The following is a 13,691-nucleotide window of genomic DNA, read 5'->3' as shown; positions in this document are numbered from 1 at the left end:
ATAGTACAAGATAGGAAAATAACACCTAGCATTTAATAAAACTAATTGATTTTAATGGAATAATTAACTGCTAATATTTTTCCTCCTACATATATTCAGTGTATATTTACTATAAAAGATAATAATGAAAGATTTTTCTAATAAAAATATACTACTCCATGACCACAGGACAGATAAGTCCTCAAAAAGACCAAATGTTTTCTCTGATAAGTGGATGATGATATATAATGGGGGGTGTCAGCGGGTAAGAGAAGAATGGAGGAACTTTGGATTATGTAGAGGGAAATGGGGTGGGAGGGGTGGAGAAAGGAAAGATAATGGACTGAGACAGACATTATTACCCTATGTACATGTATGATTACACAAATGGTATGAATATGTGTACAACCACAGAAATGAAAAGTTGTACCCCCATTTATGTACAATGAATCCAAATGCAGTCTGTAAAATTCTAAAAATAAAATAAAATAAATAAATAAATCACATAGCAACCCATGAAAAATGGGTACTATGATGCTCGTGATTCATGGAGAAGAACACAGACTTGGAGATAGAGAGCTGAGAAAGAAGAGTCTTCATTTCCCAAGTGGAATATGAAGTTCTGAATTTGGCAGAACTACATTCAGGCAGGTCCTATCAACTTAATGGGAGAACTACTGTGATTAACAGAACGTAGTGAAAGAACTGGACAAACAACATCAGAAGTACTTACCCAGTTCTAGATACTGAACAGGTAATGTCAAAGAGTACTGAAGCTCAGAAATCAATAAGGGATACACATCCTATAGTAGGACCCATGTTGGAGTGATGTACTTGTTTGGAAGTCTGACTAGTTGCTAAGAGCCAGGATAAGAAATGAACGTAAGAGAAAGTATATTTTTACTAACATAAAAAAAAAAGTTAATTTTTGTCAACTTCATTTTGGTAGACATCTAATGCCCATTAGAGAGGGAATAAGAAGAGCAACAGCACCAAATGCAGATCTCAACAAGCCTCAGAGATGACTGAACCCTCCTAATACAAACCTCTCGGCTGAGATGTTAGGAAATAACAAAAGAATAGGTTTTTGGTGTTTTTTTTTTTTTTACTTGTTTCTGTCAGGATATCAAAATGTTTTATAAATAAACACTTTATACTTCATAATTTTATGAAGGCTGGACCAGAATGAAGTGTAAGAGTGGGAGAGCTATTTGAACCAGGAGCTCAGCAAACAACTACACTGGTAGAACTTCTCACTAGGAAGTCTATGATGTTGTCCACCAGATATTAATGTCCCCACAAATGAGGAGGAAGCCCAAGAGACTACCCAAGGCTGCCCGTGATGGATCAGCTCCCATTCTGCAGAGGCTCATTTATACCACAAAGGATGATGCCTAGGCTTCCCATCCAATAGCTCCTTCATATATGATAGACTCTTCCTGAAGGAAAAAAGTAAGAGAGAAGAAAAAACTCAGAGGAAAAAAAAGGAAGAGTGAGGGACTAAAGCAATATTACCAGCCACTGGGTTTACAAAATCCAATTTCCTTGACTGTAAAATAAAGTACATTCTCTAATAAGGAATCTGATCTACAGTCAGTCAGTCTGTCTGTCTGTCTGTCTCTCTCTCTCTCTCTCTCTCTCTCTCTCTCTCTCTCACACACACACACACAGACACACACACACAAATACAAAGAAGCAGGCATTTTATTTAGCCACAGAGAGTGGCTTCAAGGACACTTCTTAACCTGTCACATTTATGCACATCGATGAATAATTAGAGCCTGGAGAAAAAGAGCACTCAGTACATAAGGGACAGTCTTTTGATTGTCCGACTCCATATACATCCTAGACAAAGCCTCAGAGCAAATCATCGGACTGAACTTAGGTCAGAAGGATCTTAAGAGGTGGATATATCAACAAAGACTGGTACTTTATTCCCTAGTCAGAAAAATTCCTGAGTTCCAGATAGTCCCAGCCGAATGGTAAGAACAGGCTGTCCTTGAAAAACCCTAAAGATCCAGTCTGAATCAAATCCCTCATCTTGCACTCAGTGACTTTCAATATCTTGCTGTCTGTTCTTCTCCCTGGGTGTTCCACACACCCTCAGACTTGGCTGTGTACCAGCTGGACTCTGGGGAATATGAAGATGAATGAGGTAATATGTACCTGGGCAACTGCCCAGGAGCACGCTCCTTTGTGTCAGGCTTCCTTATTCTATGACATACGGAATTATCTTAGATCTGGCTGCCAATTCTCAAAATTCTCATTTCAGAATAATTCCAATTGTCCAGTATGCTAATAAATGCTGTTAACACCAGTGTAACAATGCCTGTCAGTTTAGGGGCTGGGTAAGTTGTTATAAATTTTACTTTAAAAATAAATAAATAATCAAATTTACTTTAGAAATGTACTCTAATTCCCTACAAGTTAAAGGCATTTATTCAGGAGAAACAGATAGCAAAAGCAAACACTACAAGATGAGACAAGAGAAACGACTACAACAGAGACAGATTTTAAAACATACTCATGAATTTTCTCCTTTACTAACTCACTTGGCACATGAAAGGCATGGAGATCTATATTAGTCTATTTTTTAAAAAGAAACTTGCTGCCAGGCATGGTGGCACACCTGTAATCCCAGCGGCTCGGGAGGCTGAGGCAGGAGGACAGTGAGTTCAAAGCCAGCCTCAACAACTTAGGCCCTAAGGAATTTAGCAAGACCATTTAAAAAAATAAATAAAAAGGGCAGGGGATGTGCTCAGTGGTTAAGCATCCCTGGGTTCAATGCCAGGTACCAAAAATTAATTAATTAGTTAATTAATTGAAGTCTTACAGAAAATGTTAGGGCTGGGGATATAGCTCAGTGGTAGAGTGGCTGCCTTGCATGCATGAGGCCTTGGGTTCCATCTCCAGTACTGCAAAAACAAAGGGGAGCAGGGTAGAGGATGTTCTCTGTACCAAACTGCTTAAGGCAGTGTTTCCAAGACCACATTTATCAGAATTCCTTGAATTTCTGTCCACTACAGCAGCCCTTCAGATTTGAAACCGTGGTAGTCAAGGCCTGAGAGCTGCTTCTGGTAACCACCATCAAAGACTGGTATGTTCTGTGGCCATAAATCTAAAGTGATCTACAGGTTATTCCCCAAAGTCAGCTTATCTCCTAACTGATGTTTTCCTCACACTCATGAATTCAGGATTTCAATCCTTTCTCTTATATCAGCTGCTTCAACGTTTCTGTGTCATCTAAAGTCATCTGAAAATATGATGAAAGCTATGGTCTCTAGGAGAAGAAACAAATATGCACAGACATCCAATTTGTCATATAAATTGGCAGAAAATAAAAGATGGTGAAATACTCAAAGCAAGGGTCTATTCCTATTTCTTCAGCTCACATTCCAAACATTCATTTTACTATGATCAGCAAAGTATTTATAATTTTTAAACTTAATCTTTTATACTATTTTCAGTGTTCTCCATTTCTTTATATAGATCTAGTTGATCTGATATTATTTTCCTTCTGCCTCAATGACTTTTAACATTTTCTGTGATGCAGTATGCTAGTGATAAAGTCTGTCAGGTTTGTATACCTGAAAGTCTTCCTTCTCCTTTATTATTAAATATTTTCACTGGGTATAGAATTCAAGTTAACAGCTTTTTCTTTCAGAACTCTAAAATGCTCCTACAGTGTCTTCTAGCACGCACTGTTGCTGATAAATCTGTTGACATTCTTTATCCTTTATGCAGAGAACATTTCCCCACTGCCTTACTGTCTTAAAAACATTTTTCTTTCACTAGTTTTTAAACAACTTGATGTTTTTAGCCTACTTTTTCTTTATGTTCTTAAACTAAGGTTTTCCAAAGTTTAAAAAATTGGCAGCTATGCTATTACTTCTTCCATAATTTTTCTTATTCATGAGCCTCTTCAGGGACTCCAATTGTAATATATGAGACCACTGAAGTTATTTCACAACTCACTGATGCTCTATTTTCTCTCTCTGTTTCATTGTTGGTAAAGGCAATTAGTGTTTATTAACCTTTTTAAATTATTTTTTAATTGTATATGGACACAATACCTTTATTTTATTTATTTGATTGATTGATTGATTGATTGATTGATTGATTGATTTTGCTGAGGATTGGACCCAGCGCCTCACAAGTGCTAGGCAAGTGCTCTACCACTGAGCCACAACCCCAGCCAGCCCCTAACCTTTTCTTTTGCAGAGTTCATGCTACTGTTAAATCCATCCAGTATATTGTTCATCTCTACAAGTTCAACTTGGGGATACGCCCCTCCCCCTAATCTACATATTTTTTTCTCTCTTTAAATATGCTAATGCTTCCTTTTATCTTCATGAATATATAGAACTATAATAGCTGCTTAAATGTCCTTATTAACTAATTCTACCATTTGTATCAGTTAAATTTCACTGAGTTTTCTCATCAAGGGTCAAATTTTTCACACAACTGATTAGATTTGTTTAGATGCCTTATTCACTCTGAGTTTTACCTCACTGAGTGCTACATAGATACATTTGTGTTTCTATAAATATTACAAAGCTCTGTTCTAGAAAATAGTTATTTAAAAACAGTTTTGGTTCTCATAAGGCCTGCTTCTAAGATTTGCTATAAATGACCAAGGTAGTCTTAAGTCTAAGACTAATAAAAATATTAGCAGGCAATATCCCACTGAGTGCTTCACTTCACACCCTGTAATTATAAGGTTTTCCACTCTGGCTAGAAGGAATATACACCATTGATGGCCCATATGAGTCTCAAGCTTTGTGTCGTCCCCAGCCTTGCATACTTTCCTCACATACCTGAACCGATCAGTATTTCTTTCACATATTCAAAACTCTACTTCCCTGAGCAGCTCTTTCTTCTCTAGCACCCAGCCCTGTGAACTCAAGATGCTTATCCTTAAGAATTTCCAGCTGTTTAAATCAGAAGGCGGCTAAATACAGGTACAAGCACAGCTATATTGTCATTCAATGTCTTTGTTAAATACTTCCTAGAACCCATCTGCATGGTAATTAAAAACATATCCACAAATTTTTAAAAAAATCTTCCCTTGAAAAGGTGGGTGCCTCATTTCACTCCCTTTGTGTGTGAACTGCACTCAGTAGCTGCTTCTAACAAACAGAATGTGGCAGAATCAACAGTGGCAGTTTGTGGCTTCTGAAACTTGGTCAGAAAAGGCACAGAGCTTTCTCCTGGCTGACCCTCTCCAGGATTGCTCCCTCTGGGAAAGTCAGCTGTCATGTCAAGGGGACAGTCACACAGCCCTATGAAAAAGGCCAACAAGGTGAACAACTGAAATGCCTGCTAACAGTCAACAAGGAACTGAGGCCCTCTTACTGCTATGTAAACAGCTACAGAAGCAATTCTCAAGCTACTGTCAAGCCCAGAGAATTGCAGCCCCCTAGGACATCCTGCAAACAGGACTGCAAACCTCCTGACAGACCCTGAGTCAGAACACTCAGCTAAGCCATTCCTGAATTCCTAAATCAGAGAAACTATGAGATTAAAAAAAAAAAAAAAAATTTGCTGATGCGAGCCACTAAGTTTTGGGGCAATAACTAATAGACTTTCTATATTAGTTTCACTTAGTTTCTATTTACTGAACACGGTAAAATTTTTATTCCTTCATTTCCCTGAAAAGTCTACAAAATTTTTTCCGTTTGTATAATGAACTAGCAAGGGTCTGTTGTAACCAGAAAGAGTTAAAAGCGAAAGTAAGAATGATACATAAGCTATTACAATAATTCCACAATGTGGAGAGTGAAAGAATATATGTTAATGCAGCACCAAAGACTAAAAATGTTTGCTCCCCACATAGAGTTAATGCAAGAATTTACCATATCTCTGGAGTTGAAAATGGTCTGGAATGAGTGAAAACAATCAACTCTTACCTCGCCTTCTCTCTTTCCAGCTTCGACTGAAAACGCGCTAAAGCATGTTTCTTATTGCATATAAATCCTTAAATCCTTTTGACTACTTACAGTGTCAGAAAGAATGAATTAAATTACTTGCCTAGGGTCATTTCAAGAGCTAGCAGAAGGACTGAAATAACTCCATAAAGAGGTCTAGAGACCTGAGCACTAGCTGCACCTGGGAATTTTGTCTCAGAGCTGAGAGGCTAAAGCTCTCAGTTAGAAGTGCTGGCAGGAGCTCTGAAGCAAATTTAAGACTAGCTGCTCTTTAGCTAATGGGTATGACAACCAGCTGCTAATGCATTGGGGGAGGGTTATTGATGTATCAGATCAAAATGCATAAAGTCAACCACCCAGGAAATCTTGCTTCTTTCTGACAGCTACTCAATTTGATTAGGTTTATTTATATCTCTCAAATTGCTTTAGACCCTTATCCACAATAAATGTCATGGTTTGAACCTTTCCCTAACTCCTAAATTCCTGAATACTACTAGAGATTATAATTTATTCTACTATAGAATAATTATAATTATAATTTATTCTATAATAATTATGTAATTATAATTTAATTATATAATTAAATATATAGTATATATACATATATCAAATATATATTTAGTATAAATATGTATATAATAAATATATATTTAGTATAATTATAATTTATACTATTAGAGAATATAATTTATAATTATATTATAATTTCCTTTATAATATTCTTTAAACAGTACTTGAAAAATGTAAGTTACCCTTCAGTACCTTTAACAACTTAGGAAACACAAGGCTAAAGCAACTAAAAGGGGGGTGGGGAAAATCCACAAAAAAAACACTTGAAACTTAGTTATGAACTCTTAAAATATGCAAAATCAAAGTAATGACCATTATTACTGTAACTGTACATAATATATAGCAAAAAATATTACAGTATTAAAAGGAAATGTCCAATGAAGACTAATTAGAGCAGAAGACCTCAAACTTTAGCATATACCAAAATCACTTGAAAGGCTGGCTAAAACCCACCCCCCACCCCACCCCTGGCGTTTCTCATTCAACAGTTCTAAGTGGGTCCTCAGATTCTGCTGATGCTGCAGGTCGGGGGACCATAATTTGAGACTCAATGGGGAACATGAACCTGGGTGGAAAGAAATGAGAGAGGCAACTGCAAGGCAAGGAGACTGGAGAACAGGTGCTACGTTTCCCATTCTCCCTTTCTTCTCCCACACTAAGGAACTAGCATCTTTAAAGTTCCCTCCACTCCATCGTTCTGTGGACACATGAAAAGTACTCTTTAGTTTTCCTTAATACTTGATGCTCACATCTCTTCTTAAGAAGTGTGTTTAAAGAAGGTATCTTCTTCAAATATGGGTTTCATTGCAATTTTGCATTCAGACATATAACCCATCCTTCCTTCTCCATGAGTTTCTTCAGTTCAACTCCAAGCGTAATATGTGGGTAGCTAATGTGGCCTCCTGATATTAACTTCATATATGGCAAAGAAAACAAATTTGAAATTTTTCAAATTAACCTTCATGTGTCGGTCCAATGTCACCATCTGTTACTTTCTAGAAATGGTAGTTTCACATTCCTTGTGCATAACCTCACACAATACCTTATGAGTCTTTTCACTGTCCTCTCAAACTTATTTTATCTGATGAGTGATATTTTCTATGGCTGCAACAATAACTGAAACAGTCCACTAACTTTTTATTGCTGTCATTATCAGTATAATGGATGACAGACTTGTTCAAGTTCACAGGTTTGTTACACTTCTGCCACATTCAACATTTTTAAGTTACTGACAATTTGTTTTCTGGCTAAAAGCCATTACACTTTGGTAGACGTCAGAATTTTCGTCACCTGCCCACCTAGCATTGGTACTTCTCTGAAAATAATGTCACAAATGTAAAATGCCATGGATGAGAAGCTGAATTTCAGGGAACCAAGGAGGCTGGGCAGCAAAACCAGACCTCAGGGTAGGCTTAATTCAAATTTGGCCTTCAGAAAACTTAAAAATAGCTATCTATCATTATGGTCTTAGGGATCTCGGGAATGATTAAATTTTAAATCCGAGAATACCCAAGATCCAGTATATCCTCTTTACTCTTAACTGCTCTAAAAGAATAAATGGCATAATCAGCTACCTCCTTCAGACACAAACTGTGACTGTGTCAGAAGTGATGCATACTGCCGTGGGCGTGGAAATCGGGATGATGGAGCTACACCGTTTCACAGCTCCAGGTGAGTCACACTTCCACTGTGAGATGCCTTTTATTAGGATTGTTGTGATGCTCCATTCAGGCACACACATACTCCTAAGTAAACACTAAAATAAAAATTCTAACACCAAGCATGAATAACTTTTGGATAAACCATATCACTGTTTCTCTAAGACATAGTGAAAAACTATTTTTCAATTTCCTTTGATGCTAAAAACAGACTTCAGCCAAGATGACTTCAGAAGATTACAAAGACCAATGTCTATGCAATCACCTAAGTTGCAATATAATTCAAAAGTATTTTCCACAGTGGTTCTCTCTGGGAGGTAGGGTTATGGAGTTTATTTCCACCTCAAAGTACATACTTATACTGTTTAATCTGACTTTTATAAACAAAAACAGATTCCAAGAGCAAGACAATTTCCTAAAATCTTTATTTCTGCTCCTCTACTGCATTATATAATATTCTGTTAACTATCCTTTTTCCTTACAAAGTTGATTAAAGATGATGAGTTTACATTCAACCATTCTAAAACTGACTTTAAGAGGCTCATCTTGTATAAATTTCACTTCATAAGTGTAATACAAAGCTGCTCCCCCTCCTTTCCATTGCATCACAACCTAGCTAGTCAGTCTGAAAGCTGCTCCCCCACCCTTTGCATCACAACCTAGTTTGTCAGTCTGAAAGCTGCTCTCCCAGCCCTTTCCCTCGCAGTCATTTCCCCGCCTCCCAACTACTGGTCAGTCTGTGAACATCCTAGCTAGTTATTGGTTCATCAGTCAGCTTGCAAGTATCCTTCTCCATTATGGGTCCCCTGTTAGCCCTGCGGAATTCAACTGCTTAAGGATAGCTACCCGCCATCTTTTCTCTCTTCTACTCACTTGCTTTCTCTCTCCTCCTCCCTTTTCCACTCTCTCTAGCGCGCACCCCTTCTCTTTTCCTCTCTTACCCTGCTGGGAGACACTCTGTTTGCTTAATAAACTCCCTTATGTGATTTCCCGTGTCCGGCACAGTTTTTGTGGGTTTCTTACAATAAATGTTTAAAATTCACCTTTTCCAAACAATGACTCTCTGAATCTATTAGGAGTCTCTAAGTATATATATCTCAATCAGTCCTAAATCAAAAGTCAATGAAGGGCTGGGGAGATAGCTCAGCTGGTAGAGTGCTTGCCTCGAAAGCACAAGGCCCCGAGTTCGATCCCCAGTATCGCAAAAAAAAAAAAAGTCAATGAAAATAAGCATGTTCATATATGTGTGTGTGTATATACACACACACACACATATATGTGTATATAATCTCAAAGATATATAAATATATACCTCAAAAACTTATGGGAAACTTCAGAAATTTTATTTCTTTTTAAATTTTTTTGAGATGGGGGTCTTGCTCTAATACCCAAGCTAGCCATAAACTCACAATTTTCCCACTTTGGCCTCCTCAAGTAGCTGGAATTAAAAGTACCACCATGCCCACTTATGAATTTTATTTTAAACCTTCTCAGAACCACTCACAAAATCCATAGTTCCCACTTAATTTTTTTCCCAATTAATATTATAAAAACAACTCCATTATCAAGAGTTTAAACTTTGGGGTAAAACAAACAAACAAACAAAAACATAGCTATAATTCATTATTTTCACAGAATTATAAACATTTGGACAATTATTAAACTTTGCCCTTTACATACTCATAGCTATAACATATACACAATTATATACCCTGCTTTATCCCCTCCAAATTGTAGCCTACACTTCTCCAAGTTGCCAGTCTTCATATCTTAAAGACCTGAAAAATACACCTTAAGTTATTGATTCCAAGTTATTTACTTCCTCATAGCTGACAATTATTTCTGATTTTACATTTTACAAATTGTTAAGTCAAAGAGCATGAAACTTTTTTTATGGTTGCAGATTCCTCTTTATGTTACTGGTTCTTTTTAGTCTACAGCTCTCAAGCAGCCCTAAATTTTAAATTTTTTTTAAAAAAATCAATAAAAATAAGCATGCTTCTACTACTAAATATCTTCCCCACAGGAATGGTCACCTTTCTAGACAACCTGAGAACATGTAAAAGAAACAACAGACACTGAGCCACATTAGTAACTAACATGAATCCACATCTATGACCATATGGAAGTAGTTTTCTTGTTGTTGATACCTGTAATTGGATATGAATAAGACATGTGAAGTCATTATTTGCTAAAGAATGACCAAAAGAAAATAACAAAAAGGAACGGGGTGGGGGTAAAAAAGTCTGTAATTTTTCTGGTAAAGACTTTTGTATTTGTACTTAAACAGCATTCTGATTTTATCTAGCACTCTATATTGTCTTCCTCTCTGTTCCAGAACCATCACCCCCGTCAACCCAAAACACTTTTTCAACAAATTAAAAAAAGGAAGACAAAGGTTACTCCATCATACATCTCTAGCTGATTGTGACTCTGAAGAACAGGAACACACCTAGCAATAGATTAAATGAAAAGAAAATAGATGCTATAGACTACCATGTATTTTGCTATGCTTGCTACCATAAAAGCACAATGATACATATATTTCAAGGTCACCCCTTTCATTTCTAAATTATCAAAGCAATAATTCTAAATTATCAATTATAATTTTTATGTGGCAATGAAATAAAAAAAGTCCTTACTCAAAACAATGAAAGGAGCTCAAATGACTTAGAACACACCTATAAACTTAACTCCACATCCAAAATAATACAACTAAATATGTACTTAATTTTTATATGAAGACACCAAAATAACAATATGATGTCTTGGTAGTGACTGGTTAGATGTTTTATAATTTCATTATATCTTCCTGGATACACATAATAATTACATTTCTTTACCTCTCTTGCAAATCAGCTGGGGCCAAACAACTGCATTTTGGTCAACAAAATGTGGGTGGCAATATATATGCCACTTCTACATCTACCAAATTGCCCACACTACCTTCCACACACTCTTCCTCCATTGACCAGCTTGATGAAGTTGGTCCAGAAGATTCTGAGAAGGCTCTAGGGGATGAATGTGTCACAGATGGAAAAAGTCTAGCTACCTGTGTCAAATGGAATGGAGCTGACTGACCAGAAACATCAGCAATGAACTTGGTCTTCAGAACAAAAGAAACCTATATTATGTTAAACCATTAGATTTGTATATTTGGTTGTTACAATAGATAAAATTCCCTAAGGCAGTAACATTGAAGTTAAAACTTCACCCTTACTGGAACTGAAATAAAGTACTAATATGTCCCATGAGCCAAATGCTAGAGCTGGAAACATCAATATTCACAAGTAAGGTGCCAAGCTTCCATTCTTCTGATATACAAGCAAAAAGGGCTGTGGACGTGCCGCCTCTCACAAGGGAGGCGCAGAGAACACAATATGAACACATTTCTTGAAGACTGGAGAATGAGCAGCCAATTCTCAAGTAAAGGGCGACTCTGAGCAGTAGCTGAAAAGAAGGTAAAATGTCCCTAAAAGTAGCAAATGACTATCTTTCATTGGAAATTAGTCTCAGAACCCTAAGCTATTTACATATTAGTTACTTAGGATAACTGAAAACCACAAACTGGGTAGCTTAAAACAATAAAAAATTTTATTTTCTCACAGTTATAGAGTCTAGAAGTCAAAAATAAAGGTGTTGACGGGATTCATCCTGCTGGGAGCACTGAGGGAGAAGCCGTTCCATGCCTCCCTCTTGGCTTGTGGTAGATCTAAACAACCCTCCATACTGTGTAGCTGTGGCAGCATAATTCCAATCGTTGCCTCTGTCTTCACGTCACCTTCTTGGTGTTATCTCTACTTATTCTATTACCTTCTCATAAAGATGCCAGTCCCTGGATTCAAGCCCCACTCTAATCCAGTCTGACTTCATCTTAAATAATTACATCTGCAGAGACCCTAAGACCATATTCCAAGGTTCTGGGTAGACAAAAATTTTGGGAAAACCATCCATTACACTACTAACCTCTGATCTAAAACAGTCTAATTTTCTTGGTTTTTATATTTAATTCAATAATTAAATATTTCTAGTACTACCTTTGCTCAGTATTGCCATATGTATTCTCAATAAAATGCAGTATGAGTATTTAGTTTATAATAAACTCAATCACTAAATATAAGTTAATATCAAGCAATCCTTACAGAGCCCTAAATGGATTGCTAGAATACAATTTTTTTTTTTTTTTTTTTTTTTTTACTTTTAAATATTAAAGGCAAATGCTTCAGAAGACAAAAGTATAGTGCTGCTAGGGACCATTCCTGGAAATTCAAGCTTCTAAAGATACATGAAACATCTAGTCCATTTTTTGTCCCTAGAAGGACAATATCTTGGCTAAAATCCAACAATCTTTGTATCAGAAGACCATGATGGTGTTAATACTTTGGTTCTCTTTAAGGTAAACAAACCTTATTGTTTATTTAACGATCTTCAATTAGTTCCCTTGTTTCAACTCTTAGCACTTGAAAAGAACTTAAAAAGCAACAGAGATTAACCTTGCAAAGTATCACAGTCTTACATACTCAATTTTACTGCTACCTACTCTCAACCAACTGGATGCTGAATTGCAATGTCAACACATGTACAGATGATCTCCCTTTTACCTATAAAACACTGAAAACACTGAATAGAGCACAAGTATTGAGCATATACCTTCATTTAGTCAACATACAGGGTTAAAAAAAAAGTGATTAAAAGGAACAGTCCCACAACACTGAATTAGCTGTGGTATGCTGAGAAATGCTAATCATTTTTTTAAGTTACTTAAATTTGAGGTCATCCCTATGGAATTACCAACTATATATCCATAAAAGTAGAAAAGTTCATCCACAATCTCCTCCTCTCTCTCTCACGACCTAAAACAAATCTTGTCAACTCTACTCCCAAATATACTTCGAATCTAAAAGCCACCATCTTTTGCCTCTAGAACAACAATCTCCCAATTAGTTCCCTTGCTTCCACTATTTAAAGTCACTGTGGCAGCTATCCACATCCCTATTGTCATTTGAACTGTACCCCCTCAAAAGGTATATGAAACATATGAAAATGACTATATGCCAAACGGCTCTTTGCAGATATAATGAAATTAAAATGAGGTCATACTGGATTAGAACAGGTCCTAATCCAATGACAGTTATGCTTGTAACAAGAGAGACATTTAGGGTAAGAAAAAGGCCAAATGAAAATGATGCAGTAGAAAACCAAGGAACACCAAGGATAGACACCACAAAAGCTAGAAAGGGCAAGGAAGACTCCTACAGCGGAACCTTCAGCAGCAGTTCTTCCAGCATCCAAAAGTATAAGAAAATAAATTGTTGTTTTCAGACACCAATTTGGGGGTATTTGTTATGGCAACCCAAGGGAAAAGGTTTCAGCAGGGCCATGCTCCCTCCAGAGATTTGTGGGGGAGAATTCCCTCCTTGCCTCTTCTCTTCCACCTTCTAGAGGATACTGGCATTTCTTGCTTGTAGCTACATTATTCCAATCTCTGTCTCTGTCTTCACATCTCCCGCATGTGTGCATACATGCATTGAAACTCTCTGGTCTTGAATTTGTAGTT

General features: G+C 36.8%; 1 protein-coding gene across 1 annotated transcript in view; it reads right to left on the bottom strand.

Annotated features, from left to right (window-relative positions):
• The window catches only part of PHLPP1 (PH domain and leucine rich repeat protein phosphatase 1), a 222,367-nt gene that overhangs the window by 117,867 nt on the left and 90,809 nt on the right, over positions 1–13,691 (bottom strand). The window lies entirely within an intron of this gene.

Source organism: Sciurus vulgaris, assembly GCF_902686455.1.
Source record: "Sciurus vulgaris genome assembly, chromosome: 13".
Lineage (NCBI taxonomy): Eukaryota > Metazoa > Chordata > Mammalia > Rodentia > Sciuridae > Sciurus > Sciurus vulgaris.
The sequence above is the reverse complement of the archived record's forward strand: the minus strand, read 5'-3'. Positions and strand labels throughout refer to the sequence as shown.